Source organism: Peromyscus leucopus, chromosome 22, assembly GCF_004664715.2.
Source record: "Peromyscus leucopus breed LL Stock chromosome 22, UCI_PerLeu_2.1, whole genome shotgun sequence".
NCBI lineage: Eukaryota > Metazoa > Chordata > Mammalia > Rodentia > Cricetidae > Peromyscus > Peromyscus leucopus.
This window is the reverse complement of record NC_051081.1, coordinates 42,981,836-42,999,342: the sequence shown is the minus strand read 5'-3', so window position 1 is coordinate 42,999,342 and position 17,507 is coordinate 42,981,836. Positions and strand designations below refer to the sequence as shown.

The following is a 17,507-nucleotide window of genomic DNA, read 5'->3' as shown; positions in this document are numbered from 1 at the left end:
AATTTGGGAAGCTGAGGTAAGAAGATGGTGGACTGAAATCTAGATTCGGCAAGACACTGCCTCAAAAACTGAACAGGGAAAAAAGTGCAGGGTGCAGGCTCAGTGGACTGAGGAGGAAGCAAAAGACTGTTACAACCCAGATGCTGTGGAGTAGGGGGACAAGGCGCTCTCTCTTGTGCTGGACCTCTTACAGGGGCCTGGACAGAGATAGGTACCTAATAACGGTCAGTGAATGGCTGTGTCAAAGCTTTGCTGGGCCCATTATCCAAGGTGCTACAGAAATCGACTAAGTCTGGCAGTGGGAGCTGTCCAGAGCTTGTAACTCAGACACTTGGTCCTCAAGGCACTGGCCGAGCCGTGTCTGCCCGATGGTTCTACCATGGTCAATAAGTACTAGAGCTTGTCTTGCCTCAGTCTGCAAGGAAGGAAGTGCTGTCAGGTCTGAGGTTGGTTTAACACTCTCTGAGGTGTGTTGGAGTCGAAGGTGGGGCTGCAGGATTGGCAACCCCAGTTAGATCTGAGATGAGAAACCTGGAAGTGGGGAAAGAAACCAGAGAGGTACAAGTGGATCCTAGAAAACAGTACTGGCCGGAGGCACTGAAGCCAGTTGTGGAACATTGGTGTGGAGTCCAGTGAGCTTAGTCAGGGTTCAGCTGTCACAACCAGCATCAACATTGTCCCTTCCAACAGGAACAATAGGGTGGTCTGGCCCCGGCTCACCGCACTGCTCTGACCGGCAGGGGGCGCCAGGCTGCAGTCGGTGCAGGGCTCCAGGAAGCCTGCCAAGGCCATGATGTGTGAGATGCAGATCTGCTCCTGGACTCCAGTGTGCCTGCAGATTACACGGGAATATTGCCATGTCCTTGCCACCATGGGTCTCACCGTCCAAGGCCACAGCTGTCTGTTGATGATGGGGGGGGGGGGGAGACTGCCCGCAAATAAGGGGTGTTTAGAGCAGGAGGCCTCCACTTCATGAGCACGCTCAGCCCCACAACCCTTCTGAAATTACTGCTCTCTTCCTTAGTGACAATAGCCCCGACACTATTACGGAACCTGTGGCTGGGACGGTTGTCATATAGGATGGAGGTAAAGGATTGGCCATCCCGAGCCTGAAATAATACACTGGGTATAGTAAAATTTTCTTTGAAGCCAGCCATTGGCAGCATACAAGCCCAGGGATTTACAGCTGTGTTGCGGTAACGCCCGCGTTACCGATAACCGTTCACCTTGCCTGAGCGAAGGGCTGCGGATTAAAAAATAGAGACAAAAGACAGCGGGTCATCCGTACGATTGGATGTCGAATGCCGTTTATTGAAAGAGGGAAGAAACCTTAAATACGTACAGGCTTACAGCACAAATGGAGGAACCCCCGGAGGGCAGAAGTTCGCTGTCAATGGTCCACATTCCAGACTCAATGTTCTATATTCTTGCATCTAAGTAGTTAACGCCCAAAATGCAGGATACACAACAAGGAACTTCCCTTAAGCATCACTCCTGGAATTACTCTAATCCCTTGCATAAGAGTGCTGCTCCTGCCCAGAATCAGTCCTAAAGACCCTGCAGGTAGTGGACCCATAACTCCAGTACCGAGAGCCTGGGGACCCATCTGAGGTGTTAATACTGTTCTGGTGGAGGAACAGAGGTCCAATCCTGCGCTTCCAGGGGTGCCTCTGATAAGGTCTTGGACAAAAAGGGGTTCCTTCGAGGAACAAACTGGATGGGATGGTGGGAAACTGGGGATGGGGCAGGTGTATCCAGGGCTCCATACACCTGGCTTTGGGGGGTCCGGAGCGGACCCCGCTGCCCGTTTCCCGACGGTGGTAACATATTTCCCTGAGCATAAACCTTAGATCGGCACTCATTACTCCAGTGATGTCCCTTTTTACATCGCGGGCAAAGTCCCGGTGTCTTTGCCGTTGCTTGGGCTCCAGGACAATTATTCTTAATATGACCTTGCTTGCCGCATCCAAAACAGGTTTTTGGGTGGTTTCCTCCAGAATTAATCCCCCTCATGGCTGAGGCCATTACCTGTCCCATGATGTGATGCCCATCTATATCTCTACATAGTTTAAGATAATCATTTAAGCTCTTATTTTTATGAGGCCTAATGGCCTCCTTGCAATATTTATTGGCATTTTCAAAGGCCAGTTGCTTTACTATGGGCATGGCTTGATCAACATCCCCAAACACTCTCCCTGCTAGTTGAAGCAGGCGATCTACAAATTCTGCAAATGGTTCTGACGGCCCTTGAATGACTTTAGATAGTTGTTCACCAGCAGCTTTATTAGGTAGCCCTTTCCACGCTCTGGTAGCGGCCACACTAATCTGTGCATAAACTGCAGGATCATACAAAATCTGTGCTTGTAAAGTGGCATACTGCCCTGCACCCGTGAGCATCTCAAGATTACGAGCCGGGAAGCCTGCAGCAGCATTTCTATTAGCTGTAGTTTGACAATGTTCTTGAAACTCACTCCTCCAAATTAAATAATCCCCCCCAGAGAGAGCAGCGCGACACAGCTGCATCCAATCGCTAGGGGTGCAATTTAAGGCAGAAAAAGATTCAAGTATAGCGATGGTAAAAGGAGCATGGGGCCCATATGACATCACAGCTTCCTTGAGCTGTTTGATGCTTTTAAAATCTAGAGGATTGTGCTCTCTTTGTCTCTGCCCCTGAACATTTTGAGTCTCTATGACTGGGTAAGCAACTCCCCCCGTCAATCCCTCCATGGGTGCGGAAGGAAGGACCTCCGTGTTGCAAAAGTCAAGGTTATGGGCTGGAGGTCTATCCTTGCGAGAAATCTGTGATTTCCCTCTTAGGCATCTAGCATCCTTTTTTGATCTGATTTCTGCATCATCACCCTCTGAAGATGACTCTGCAGAATCGGAAGACGATTCTGCCGAATCAGAAACATCAGAAGTTTTAAGGGTTCTGAGAGCCTCCTCTATCTGAGACTCCTCCAACACAGCTTTAGCTTCATTTAAGTGTTCTTGGACTTCAATATCTTCACTAAGCAATGCATCCTTAACCAAGCGCCACAAAGAAAAAGTGGCTAAGGATATGGAATCAGGCCCTTCTTTATGCATATATTTTTGTAAGTCAACCTTGACCTGTTCCCAATCTGGTATATTAAATCCTCCGGAGACCAGAAACCAAGGACTAGCATTCTGGAGGATTTGAACAAAATCTTTAGCTGTCTTGCTCTTAATAATAGTGCCTTGCCGCCTCAACAGTCCAATTAACTGTTCCTCGAGGAGTGACTGTGAGCTAGCGGCCCCCATTCCAATCCACTCTTACCTTAAAATGCCGGCCGGCCTTCCAAGAGTGTCCGTCAGCTGGTCCTCCTTACTCAGACCTCGGTAGGAACCTCCATTTGTTGCGGTAACGCCCGCGTTACCGATAACCGTTCACCTTGCCTGAGCGAAGGGCTGCGGATTAAAAAATAGAGACAAAAGACAGCGGGTCATCCGTACGATTGGATGTCGAATGCCGTTTATTGAAAGAGGGAAGAAACCTTAAATACGTACAGGCTTACAGCACAAATGGAGGAACCCCCGGAGGGCAGAAGTTCGCTGTCAATGGTCCACATTCCAGACTCAATGTTCTATATTCTTGCATCTAAGTAGTTAACGCCCAAAATGCAGGATACACAACAAGGAACTTCCCTTAAGCATTCAGAAGGGTGGATACCGGCAGGGAATCCGAATAGGGAGGACACAAGGAACTTCCCTTAAGCATTCAGAAGGGTGGATACCGGTAGGGAATCCGAATAGGGAGGACATCTGATCAAGGTCAAGCAAGCAAGGCTGCAGCCACTCCCAGTCGGGGGCCGGGGGCCAGGGCCCATGGCGCCCACACAGCTGGACTGCCAAGTTCATGATTCACTGTCTGGAATGCAGAGGAGATTCAGAACTTGAAGTCCTTCATCTTTAGTCCTTTCCTCTTCATCTTCCTGATAGTTCTTTGTTTGACGTTATTTGTCTAATTGTTTTAGAAAGTCATAGAATCTACTGCGATAAGAACTGAGGTAAGTCTAGTGTCTGAGAGGAAATCTGTACTAAAGTAACGTATTTTTCACTCATCAGTGACTTTGGAGCAACCTTTAGACACGAGACCATTAAATGCCACAGTGTCCTGCACAAGGGACAGCTGGAGCAGCGTGTCTGAGGCCCCATCTGGATCACCTGTTTAGCTAGCTGTCCATGATTTTTTTTCGTTTGTTAGAGACTAGAATCCCGATAGCCACATATCATATCTTTCTTCATGTATTGTTATAGTATTCTTCTGTCAACTCTTTTTCAGAATGCTGGCTGGATTTTTTAGAACTTGGTTTATATTCTGCACAGAAATAATTGAATTCTTCAACAAAAGACTCAAAACACCAAGCATAAACTAAGAGAAGCATCTAAGGTGATGCCTCCTTCCATCTATTCACAACTGAGAAGAATTGACCCCCTCCCCCTCAAATATCTGTTTCTCTATTTTGTGATTTGGATTCTATTTAGTATATTATATGACCTAAATGTATTTGCTTATGGTATATTACACATCTTCTTTATTTTTGTTCATGCATGTTTTGTTCATGACTCACATGCTTCTTTGTAGGATGCTAAGCTGGGCAGTTGATCTGGTCTTAGCTGTGTGGCTCATGGATGCGCAGTAACAGGAGCTCACCTGGGGGTCACTGACATGTCAAAGTGCTGTGGATATCGTTCTATATAAATAAAACACTGATGGCTAGTGACCAGACAGGAAGTGTAGGTGGGACAAGGAGAGAGGAAAATTGGGGAAACAGGAAGAAGGGGGGAGAGACACTGAAGCCACCTCCAGGACAAGCAACATGTAAAGACGCCGGTAAGCCACCAGCCATGTGACAAGGTATAGATTTATAAAAATGGGTTAATTTAAGATGTAAAAACAGTTAACAAAAAGCCTGCCACGGCCATACAGTTTATAAATAATCTGAGCGTCTGAGTGATTATTTTATAGGTGGATTATGGGACTGCAGGGCTTGGTGGAACCTGGAGAGAAGCCCTCCAGCAACAAATGGCGCCTGTCTGTCACTTGAACTGGCTTGTGATTTGTTCTCAGTCTACCGCAAGTATGTCCAGCCTTCTTCGCACAGTAAAAGAATGGTTTTCAGCAGCTCGAGTGGTCAGTGTTACCTAATGGCCCATTTGTCAAAGATTACTATGCCAAGGTCCAATCTGAAGTTAATTTAGGAGATATCTATGAGATGCAATATATGACCAACTACAGGAGATAAGAAAAAAAGACCTTTATGGGCTGGGCAGTGGTGGTACATGCCTTTAAGCCCAGCATGTGGGAGGCAAAGGCAGGTAATCTCTATGAGTTCAAGGCCAGCCTTATCTACAGACAGAGTTCCAGGACAGCCAAGGCTAAACAGAGAAACTCCGTTTTGAGAAACCAAATTGAATAAATGAATAATTAAATAACTAGACCTTTATTTTTATGGGAGGCTCTTATTGGCTTGTGTTAACAAAAACTGAACATAAAATCACTAAAAAACACAATCTTCAGCTTTAGGCACTTTTTGAGTGCATTGAAAACAGTCCAAAGAATTGACAAGACACAAATTTGGGCAAATAATTTAATTATTTCAAATGGGTCAACACAACAAGACCAACAATGCAAAAGCATATTCAAATTTGATGTGATGTACACTCCTGTATTACAGAAAAAAAGTCCTAAAAAATTCTGAAGAATTCTGAACTTTGGGTGCTTTACAGAAACAGAAGCAGAGGATCCTGTAGGCATGGGCATAATTAAACTTATAAAAGCTCAAATCAAGATATATTTGTTACAAGTCCATATATTAAATGTAAAATAATAAAGCAAATATTCTCACTAGTGCATCTACACATCATATTTCCCCTTTCACAATCTGAAGCAGTAAGTTCTTAAATACAATCTTTAAAGGTGAATTTTTCTTAAGGATAAGCAATACAATCCACCTCAAATTCCAAATTTATAAAGGCTGATAAGAATACATATTACAATATTCAGGAAAAATAATGCAACACTTTTAAATGGCTGTTTAACGAAACTGGTCTTGAAACTGGTCTTGTAGCAGGGTGGTGGTGTCACATGCCATTACCATTAATCCCAGCACTTGGGAGGCAGAGGCAAGCAGATATGTAAGTTCAAGGCCAGCCTGGTCTACAGAGTGAGTTCCAGGACATCCAGGGCTATATAGAGAAACACTGTCTCAAAAAAGAAAAAGAAAGAAAGAAAGAAAGAAAGAAAGAAAGAAAGAAAGAAAGAAAGAAAGAAAGAAAGAAAGAAAGAAAGAAAGAAAGAAAGGAGAGGAAGGAGAAGAGGAGGAGGAAAAGGAAGAAAGGAAGGAAGGAAGAAAGAAAGAAAGGGAGAAAGAAAGAAGAGAAAAAAGGAAAGAAAAGAAAAGAAAGAGAAAAACTTGTCTTGTTTCCATACTATTGACTAAATTAACTTTGGCCTTCTCCATAAAACAATGGTGGTAGGGGATATAATTGGTCACTTCTCCACAAGACAGTAATGTTCATGCAACATCATCACATCCCAGAGGATTCAGCTTTTGCTTAGCACATTTTATGAAAATTTCATCTATGCGTCTCATAGTCATTAAAAATATGACATTCTAATCAAATTTCTTAAAGTACCAATCTCATATCTTTCATATGTTAGAAAAAGTTGGAACTTTCTATAGATTATCTTGACAACACTTAAAGATTCTAATTTCTTTTATAATACTCATGCATTTGAATATTAAACAGCATGGACCAATTCAAATCACAGTACAATCTCTGCTGCTTCATGCTTGTCTTACTAGGTTTTTTTTCTGTTGTGATTAAAACACCATGACCAAAAACAACTTGGGGATTAAAAGGTTTATTTTGCCTTAGAGTTGCAGACCGGGAAGTAGTACTGCAACTCACTAAATTCTATGGGGATCCTCCCAACCCAGAAGATAGAGGAAACAGCTTAGCTACCCACTTAGGAAACTGGACTTTTCAAGCCAGCACAATCAAGACAGTTTGACATTGTGTAGGCAAACTTCACTGGAATATTTAACTATATCAGGGTCAAAAAATTCAGAAATATCAGTTCTGCCCATAAAGCTCCCATCACATCCCCATAGCCTCCTTCTAGAAGCAAGGATTGTGTGTGGTGTGTATCTGTGTCCACATGAGCACAAACACTAATCCCTGCCACTTCCATGGTCCATGTTGTTCTCTGCCATTGTCACTCAGCATTTTGAAACTGGAATTCTGAGGAATGTTAACAAATGGTTAAGGATGGGGAGAGGGAAATATCAGAGAATTCCTGTTAAGATCCAAAGTATCTAAGTTACAAATAACAAAAAGAAGTTTATCTGTTTTAACTCAATATGTTTAAGGAAACACATGCAGCCATGCCATGAGTTATCTAGTTAATGTGTCCTGTACACAGAGAGCAGTATATCCCAAAGACCAGAAGTGAAAGACCACAGACCTCAATCAATATGATCAAATTAATTTTTTTCTTCTTTTTTTGGGGGGTGGGGGTGGGGGTCGAGACAGGGTTTCTCTGTGTAGTTTTGGTGCCTGTCCTGGATCTTACTCAGTAGACCAGGCTGGCCTTGAACTCCCAAGTGCTGGGATTAAAGGCGTGCGCCACCGCCTCCCAGCATGGCCAAATTAATTAAAGCAAGAGTTTTTATTAGTGTACATGGGTTGCTTTTTCTAAGGCAGGGTTCCAAAGGTCAGCATTGGATGTGAGAAAGACAAGACTGTTAGACTTTAGAGATCAGAGATAGGGGATTTACTAATGGGAGATTTGGCAGTCAAAATAGGCAGGGTTATAGGAGCAGAATGTAAGCCTAACAAGTTAGTCTCTCCTAGAAGAAAGGCATGGTTACAAGGTAACAAGGTAGTTGTATAACCTTTTTCAACAAAGGTAGGGTTGTAAAATGGTTATAAAAAACAAAGACATGATTCCCGTTCCTGGAACATGCAGAACAGAAGCATAGTTAAGGTCACAGGTGGCGCACAGCCCAATCCTTGAAAAACAGAGGTTTAATCATAAACAGGAATAAGCCAATTGTCTTTACTAGAAGATGACTTTTAAGCCCCAAATGGAGGCAGGCTGGTGCTTCAGAGCAACTACATAAATACTTGAATTGGTCTAAATTCCACAATTTTATATTCAAAGCAGGAAAAGGTCAAGAATGGAAGTAGGTTTATATTCAATTATACACCAGTAGATATTGTCTTATTTTACTGACTTTGCAGAAACATTTCAGACAGTATTCTAGGACACATCCCTCATTTCACTGTATTCTCAGAGGACCATGAATAAGATCCAGTTACTCTGTTCCCTTTCTTCATATTTACGACTTCCTGAATACAATTTCTTATTTTAAAATAATTTGTCTCTGTGTTCCGTCCTTTGGAGCAGCTGCCTAACCTCCACGTCCTTCTCTTTAGACTACTTTTCAGAGTGTTACACACCATTGCAAGAAATTCTGCAGCTAACAGGATGACAGCTTGTGGTTTATCTGTTTGCATGGCTCCTGGCATCCTATGTCTGCCTACGTCCTACAATCCTGGATTAGCAAATGATAGCTCCCAAAAGGTAATGAGACGTGGTCTGTATGCCTGGGGAAGTCAAGTCCTCACGGTGAGATGGGAATACAGGACAACCTGAGAGTCTTCTCAGTGGGTTTTTGAGCACAACGCTCAGTCACTTTGTCAATATCGTTTGACTGCTTCAGACAGCAAGGACTGTAAGATGACAGGAAACAACATCAGTGCTGGGCTCAGCAAGCAAGACTGACTCATGGTGTGGTGTCATCACTGAGGGATGTGTGCGTGTTTACTTGTTTTCAAAATGACTGCCCCATATAAACAAGGCCAATATGGATTGGTATTTTTTTTTTTTTTTTAAATCAGACACGGTTGTTCTGGGTCTTGGTTAATACGATTTTATAAAAGTCTCTTGCTGCTGTCTGTGGTGGGTGCCTTTCAAATAAATTACAAGTATTCAGTATAAAACTCATATGATTATTTAGACACCCAGACTTTGAGTTTCTGAATGATTATTGATTGGCTCATTGCATTTGGGCCTCTAAAGAGTACATTATAGGTACACGTGACTCCCCAAATCTTTTCCCTATGCAGCGAGGAATCCAACAGAGAAAAGAAGATAAGGCCAAGCCTCCTTCAGTTGAGACCCACACTTATCCAATTCTCTCCCACCAGCCCTTACTTCAGATGCCTCCCAATGTAATGAACCTGAGGATTAAGCGGTTAATATTGCAACTGCCCTGAGTGATCAGAGACAGATGAGTGCTATTATTGATCAGTTGGCTTTGCCCATCTGTCCCTTTTTATTCACCCTATGGAACTATCAATAAGATGGTGCCCACATTGAGAAAGAGTGTTCCCACCTTATTGTGTATTCCTATAAGTGTCCTTACAAACAAGCTCAGCCATGTATGTGATAAACGGAACCAAAGATAGTCAGGTAGACAATATAAATTAGCCATAATACTTATAACCCTGGAAATCATTCTCTTATATAGCATTTATTGTTAGGTGTTGATCACATTTTAACATCCGACCCCACAATAGGCTTCAAATTTCAAATGATTAGCCAGCTCCTATATTTTGTAACTGCTGACTTTTTCTCAGAATTTTGAATTACACATTTTTAATCTCCATGACTCATATATAAAATGTGATTTACAACTCTGTGAAATGACCGAGATCCTCTGTTTGCCCCATTTTTTTTTTCCATAGTTTTCTCTTGTAAAATTTCTCATTGAAAACTGTCAGAAAATATTTGGAGAAGACATGACTTTGCTTCAGGGTGAGAGCTCAATGCCTTGCCCCCATAGAGAGGTCTCTGGGTCCCTAAACAATTTAACTGACTTTGATGAGTTGAAGGACAAAGACCATGAAGACAACAGCTGTCCCAGTGAGAAGACATGCCCCCTGGACAGTGATGCAGTGCCCATGAGTCCAACTGTTCCTCCTCACAATGGAGGACTTATAGGTAAGGAAAGATACTCTATGGTTACAATATAAAAGAAGCATTTAACACCTCAAATTGTCATTTACAATAAGATTAGAAGATGCCACTGTTTTTATGGAAATAGTCCAAAGAGTTATAATAACATGGAAAAAGCTTCAGATTCCCTAAATAATTTTTGCTGAATCTGATGAAAAGATGGCTGCCAGCGATAACCACGGTGGCTGTCAAAATGAAAAGTCCTGTCCTCAGGGTAATGGTCAAGAATTCAAGAGTCCATCTTCTCCTCCTCAGGAGGAAGGTCCTACAGGGAAAGGAAAAATTTAAATAGTCATCAAATGAATGGCAGGATAATATCAATTTCCTAATTTCAGGAGGATGTAAATAACATCACAGCAGCAATGAAAAATGTCATGTTATTACAGGATGGGGGATGTATTTCAAACTGTTCTTTAATTGAACTCTATGTGCATATGTGTGTGTGTTCATAAACAGATACACATATAAACACATACATCATAGATGCATGTATAAGTATATTCATATATAACAGATATACTCCTACTGAAGGAATATCCCAGAATATTTCCTTATACATTTCTCACCTCCCTTTCCCCTGGTCAATGAGCCACATAAGATTTATTTGATATTTATTTATTTATTTATTTATTTATAAGTTTTATTGATAATATTACTTTTGAAAAGATCATTTAGAAACAAGGATTAATTTTAACATCCATCAAAGTTTCTGGAGGATGCAGCTCTGTGCCAGTATCTACAAACCATGCTACGTTTGTGCAACAATAGTGTTGGTTTGATCTCATATGACAGATAAGTCTTATCAAATGCTTAGCACTGGCGTAAATCTTAAATGACACAGGATTCACTGCAACAAATATGTTAAGAATGATAAAGGGGCTAGATTGTCCCTGAGTCCAACCATTAGCACCTTTCAAGGTTGGGAAAACAGTTAACATAAGCAATTCACTGTGCAGAGTGGAGATGAGGCTCATAGTTGACTTTTCTTGGTTTGGTAATATTTGTTTCATTGAATTGAGGCAGAGGGAGATAGCCCATTGTACCTGAATTGAGGGGAAACCATAATCTGAGGATGTTTGTGTCAATATGACATTTTATGTTTCATTTAGCAGTGAAAAGTGAAACGACCTCCTCATCCAGTACCATTAGGAGTCATAGTGTTCTACAGAACCAACAACTGGGGGATGGGGGATGGCTAAGGTAACATCTGGACTGGCTGAGCTATCTTCCTGCCTGTGATTTCCTTAGTAACTAGAAACTTCAATTCCCCAAACTACATTTGGCTTCTCTTTCTCCTTGCTTTTAAGATTATTATACTAAAAACTATTTTTACAAAGTATTTTTCCAGAATTTGAAAGAATTTGTTTGGATCTTCTGGTTTTGTCTAGAAATAAGAAAGTTCCTCAAAGATATTGAACATGCCACCATTGATCAATAGAGGCATCCCGGGGGATGCTTTTAGATTATGGACTGGAGCCTTGAGTAAGAACTGAGTTCTCAGGTCCCTGCTCGTTCCTTTTTTTTTTTTTTTTTTTTTTTTGGTTTTTCGAGACAGGGTTTCTCTGTGTAGCTTTGCGCCTTTCCTGGGACTCACTTGGTAGTCCAGGCTGGCCTCGAACTCACAGAGATTCGCCTGTCTCTGCCTCCCAAGTGCTGGGATTAAAGGCGTGCGCCACCACCGCCCGGCCCTGCTTGTTCCTTTTAAATGCTCCCTTCCTCCTCCCACTTATCCATGTTTCAGAAAAACTTATTATAAAACATTTCTTCTTTTTCATTTTCCCATATTATATTAATTACAAATAATTTTTCATTTATATTATTTTACCTTATTATACTTTATGTTGCCTAGTGCATATTATTTATTGCAACAATAAATATTATTCTATAATTTGATCACTATGTTTATTATTTTTTCATCGACTTTGGAGAATGCCGTTTCACAGTTCCCTTTCTCTCCCTGGCTTACTCAGGGACCAGTAGTCTCTAGGCAGATCTACTGCAACCAGTTTCTCTCCAGAGTCTTGTCATCCAAACTCCTATCAGAATGGCCTGTTACATTCTGCTTAATAAGGAAAAGTTAGGGATTCCAGATTCTTGCCACAGAACAGTGCCACTGGCTAAGAACGAACTGATCAGGTGTACCCTAACAACAGCTTTACTCCTAGCAACATGTTTCTTAATTTCTTTTCCTGTTGCTGTGAAAAGATGCTCTAGTATATTGTTTACACAAGAAAAGTTTTGCTTGGCTTAAGTTTGAGGGCTCAGGACAAAATTGTGGGGCAATTCTGTTAGGAGCTTGCCGCTAGTCGAGTTGCTTACCTAGTTACAAAAAAGACAAGAATGAATGCTCATACTCAGTGAACTGCATCTTTTTGTCCATTCTGGGAACCGTGCCAAAGGAATAGTACAGCCCAATTCTAATGTGAGTCTTCACTCCCCAGTGACCTAGTCCAGACAATTCCTCAGACACATGGACAGAGGCTAACATAGCTAAAATAACTCCTCACACTTGTGCCTAGAATCCTGGGTCGTAGATTGTTCTAGATGAAATTCCATTAACAATCAAAATTAACCATCTCACAGGATGATGGAAAATTGCATAAAATTTTGACAATGTGTACAAGGACCAGAGAAGATGGTTCAATGTCTATAGTATTTGATATCAAGCTTTGTGATGCAAGTTCGGATCGTCAAAATGTCCATAAAAACAAACAAACCAAAACCTGGGCAGAAGCGGCTCTAAACCAGAAGCCTCTTCTACCGCAGGTGGGAGCCGGAGACGGGGGAATCAGCAGAAGCTCCTTGGCCAGCTATTCCTGTCACGCTGTTCAGTAGTGAACAGAAGAGACCCTGTGTCACAGAAGATGGGAGGACTGCCATCCGATAAAGTCCTCTGAACTCTAACATAACTAAACATAATTCCTCACACGTAGTTTAGCTAACATAACTAAAATACTTACGTTAAATGTCTCCAGAGTGCAAGCATTTTCAGTGTTAATTTGAAGTTCCTGTCTCGTGATAAACTAAGAGCCACTGTCTACAACTTTCCCAACCCACAGTGCGAAGGGTGCTGGGATCGAAGCTGTCTTCTAGAAGGAGCCAGTCCTGGGAGGAGAGCTGGCGCTCCAACCACGTGCCCTGCTCATGCCTCGTTACTGCTTCCTGCCCAGATCCCCCAAAGTGTGACCCCCATTAAACTCCTTCCTTCTACAGCAGTTAGGTGAGGACTGTAGACTTCACAAGTCTAGGGGGTTCCAGCCCCGCAGCAACCAGCAGAATCCCAGATGGCCAGCCTACCTGGAGTCGTCTGTCGTGCTGACATTTGGACATAGCAACTCCTGTAGATCTGGGAGAAAAGTGCTCGTGCCGACCCCTGACCAGGATTTCAGCCCTACCAGGACAGTCTGACTTCCCCCACAGCTTCTCTCTCCCACCCCTCACCTCTGCCAGGACCTTCACATCCATTCTTTAACTGAGAAGCTCTTTCCCCACGCAGAACTTGGGGATTTCTACAGGGGAGGAGAGCCTTTACATCTAACAAGAAAGAATCCTTACAGAGTCCTGGGACCTCATACATCCCTTCTCTAAAAATAGAGATTTCTGCAATTTTCTAGTGTTAATGACATGTGAGACCGGATCCCAAGGTCCCGATGAGGTTTCAGGGTTCTTTGGATTTGTTAAACTTTTACTTATTTATTACTTATCCCCCCACCTCTGTGTGTGTGGGGGGGGGAGGGGGAATGACATGAGGATAAAACAGCACATGTCGGGTGGGGGCGGTTAGAGGACAACTTGCTAGAGTTGGGTCTCTCCTTGAAAGCTCATTGGAAGTTGACAAAAGGAGCCAGATCCCAGTCCGGCACACTGGCCCACACCTATAATCCCAGCACTTTGGATAGGCAGACAAAAGGATTTTGATTTCAGGACATAGTTCTTTATAAAGCAAGGACTCATCTCAAAACAAATAAATAAACAAACATTGTTAAGTGCTCATCATGGTGGTTCACACCTGAGATCTCAGTACTTGTCAAGCAGAGGCAGGAGGACCACGGCAAGTTTCAGATCAGCCTGTGGTATTTCGTGAGGCTCAGTGTTAAAAACGGTTCTCTTCCCCAAAGGAGCCAGATCATTCCTTTTCACTATTGCCTAAACCTAACCAATGTCTACCCACTTCCTTGTGTAGGGTAAACCCAATGAGAGGACCATGCCGAATAAGCCAGCCCATCCCTGAGCTCCTCAAGGCTGCCTGCTGTTCCACAGGGTCAGCTCTGCTCTTATTCCTGTCTTAAATTCTAAGAACCCCTTTGGAACATGCTCTCCACCATTCTGACTAAAGCTGTGCTGGGGGCTGATATTGCCTCAGGGAGGCAGAGTCAGGGAGGCAGAGTCCCTGTGCTTTGTCACACTCCTTTATTGTCAACAGCATCCCAGGGTCTTGCTCCAGTCCTCTGAAGGATCTTAAAGGCCCCGGGAGAATACCCTCCGCGGTAGGATCTCCTCTCCCAGCAGGGCATTTCATCTCTGTCCAAGGGGGAAAACAAGACCCTGGAGGTCTAGGCACCCTTCTCCTGGCCTGTGCAGTTCCTTCTGTGTCAAAGCCCCCCACCCCCTCTAGGGGATATAAGAATAAATGTCAGAGACTTGGAGAAAAGGAGGATGTAATGTGGGCTTGGAGAGCCATCTTGAGACGGGTCCTCTCTCTCTCCCTCAGCCATATGGACTGGGGTGAGCCTAAAAGGAGCCCTGTGATCCCACCTTCTGCTTTTCATTCTCCAAAGCTGGCTGGACCCTGGGAGGCCTTAGGACTCCAGCTCATCCCCTTTGGTTTATCTTCCAGCATATTCAAAACCTAGGCTAGATGGGAGAGGTGATGTCTCAGGAGAGAGGTGAATCTCAGCAGTGTGGGTACAGGAGGGTTGTTCCTCCAGCTTGAGAAATCCCAGTTTCCCTCCTCCCCTCTCACTTCCCTCCCTCAGAACAATTCATCCAGACTCACTATATTTTTAAAAGTAATAGGAATGTTTATGACAAAATCAATACATGCAAGAAATAATGTTTCACAAACTCCACTCCTGTTCATGAGAACAACATTTAGAAAACTGAAATGGAAGCATCATCTTATATTTGTTATTGGAATAAATCTCTCTGCCTTTGGGGTCTTGAGGGGAGGGGTTAGATCCTGAATATCCCTTTTAGATCTGGGGTAAATGCAAATTAGTGCTAATTTGAGATTCTATCTTACCAAAGACAGAATGCCTGAGATTAATAATACAAATGAGTGCAAATGATAGGAAGGATGATAAGAAAAGTGGAACACTTATTTGTTGTTGGTGACAGTGTACACTCAAGCAGTCACTATGGAATTCAATGTGGAGGCTCCTCAAAAGGTGAAATTAGGTATGCCCCAAGAACCGACTATACCACGTTGGGGCATAGACTCAAAAGACTCTATATTTTACTACAGAGATATTTATTCATCCATGTTCGTTTCTGTTCTACTTGTAATAGCCAGAAACTGGGACAGCCAAGAAGTATGACATATGGTGAATAGGTAATAAAATGTGGCAATTTACACAATCAAATATCATTTATCTACTGAGAAAACTGAAATCATGACATTTTCAGGTCAATAGATGGAGCCAGAAACAACCATCCTGAGTGAGGTACCTGCAACATTGCCTAGGTTTCTTGAGTGACTTTGCTTTAGACCGGATGGACACACCTTAAGTTTAACATTTACAGAATATGGACATGGAGGACAATTCTAGCCTGCTTCTGAGAGAACTTTCTTCCCATACCACCATGTAACACAATGTCATCGGTGAGTGGAATTGTTACTACCCAAGGGTAAAGCCATTATAATGAATGCACAAACATTGCAAAAGTATTGAATCAGTTACAGATTTAGGGGAATACGTTAATTATTTCAAACAGATAATGCAAAATTTACACAAAGAAGGTGTAATGTTCTATACGTATTGGAGAAGTAAAAGATTCAACATTCTGCAGGTTTTTGCACTGGGTGATTTACAGTAGCAGAGGCTCTTGTAGACCTAACGAAACCTAATAAAGCTCAAATCAAGAAATATCTGTGACAAATATATATTAAGTGTAAAAGTCTAAAGCAAAATATTCTCACTTATGCATATAGAAATTATAGTACCCCTTACATAATTTGGATTAAATTCCTTAAATATAATATCTACAAATAATGATTAAAGTGAGCAATACAATACATCACAAATTCCAAATTAGTAAAAGCTGATAAACATTGCAACATTCAGGCTAAATAATATTTCACTTTTAAATGGCTGTTGAAAGAAGATATTATTTCTCCACATTATTCTTTTTTTTTTTTTTTTTTTTTGGTTTTTCGAGTTCTCCACATTATTCTTAAAAAACCTCTTTGATCCTTTCCTTAAAGCAATTGGATATAATTAACCACTTCTCTATAGGACAGTGATGTTCATGTAACATCATGTCCCAAAGGAAATCAATCAGTTCAAGAGCATATTTTATACATATTTCCTCTGTACAGCTCAGTCATATAAAATTACATGATTTCATTCAAACTTTAAAAAGTGTCTATAAAATATCATTCATACACGATCTGTAAAAGTTAGAATAAGTTTGGCTTATAGTTGATTTGACACTCTGTAAATCCCATTTCTTTTACAGTACTCATGCATTTGAGTATTAACCTCATGAGCAAATGCAAATCATAAAACAATCTCTGCATCTTCCTGGTTGTCTTACTAGATTTCTATTATTATCAAACATCATGGCCAAAAACTACTCAGGAATTAAAGGCGTTATTTCAGCTGCAGTCCAGTAGGAAGGGAAGTCAAGGCAGGCACTCAAAGGCAGAAATCAGGAGGCAGGAACTGAAGCAGAGACCATGAAGTAATGCTGCTTACCGGAGTGCTCCTGACGTCTTGTTCAGGCTGCATTTTTAAAATTGAAGCACCAACAGCCTAGGATGGGCAGCACTTCAGTTATCTGGGCCTTCCAGCATCAATCATCAATAAAAAGAAATGTCCTCCATACTTGTCCACAGGCCAATCCAATGGAGGCATTTCCGCAGTTAAAATGACCTCTTCCAAAACATGCCTAAGTGTGGATAAGGTTGACAAACAAATAAAAAACAGTAGAACTGTCCCCATGTCGATTTGACACACAAATATCTTTCATTAAACCATAAAGGATACCCTTTCCTTTCTTCTTTCTTCCCCATATCTGATTTTTTGTTTGTTTGTTTGCTTGCTTTTGTTTCTCTTTTTGTTTTTCAATACAGGGTTTCTCTATGCAGACTTGGCTGTCCTGGAACTCGCTCTGTAGACCAGGCTGGCCTTGAACTCACAGAGATTCCCCTGCCTCTGCCTTCCGAGTGGTGGGATTAAAGGCGTGCGCCACCACTGTCTGGCTCCCAAATCTCATATTGACATCTGGATATCACAAT

General features: G+C 42.1%; 1 long non-coding RNA gene across 1 annotated transcript; it reads right to left on the bottom strand.

Moving 5' to 3' along the window:
* Positions 1-9,544: 9,544 nt before the first annotated feature.
* LOC119086474 lies at positions 9,545-17,290 on the bottom strand. The gene is made up of 2 exons (XR_005089764.1): positions 16,966-17,290; positions 9,545-10,313 (listed from the first exon to the last, which is right to left on the bottom strand). It is a non-coding gene; the product is annotated as an uncharacterized LOC119086474 (long non-coding RNA).
* Positions 17,291-17,507: the final 217 nt, after the last annotated feature.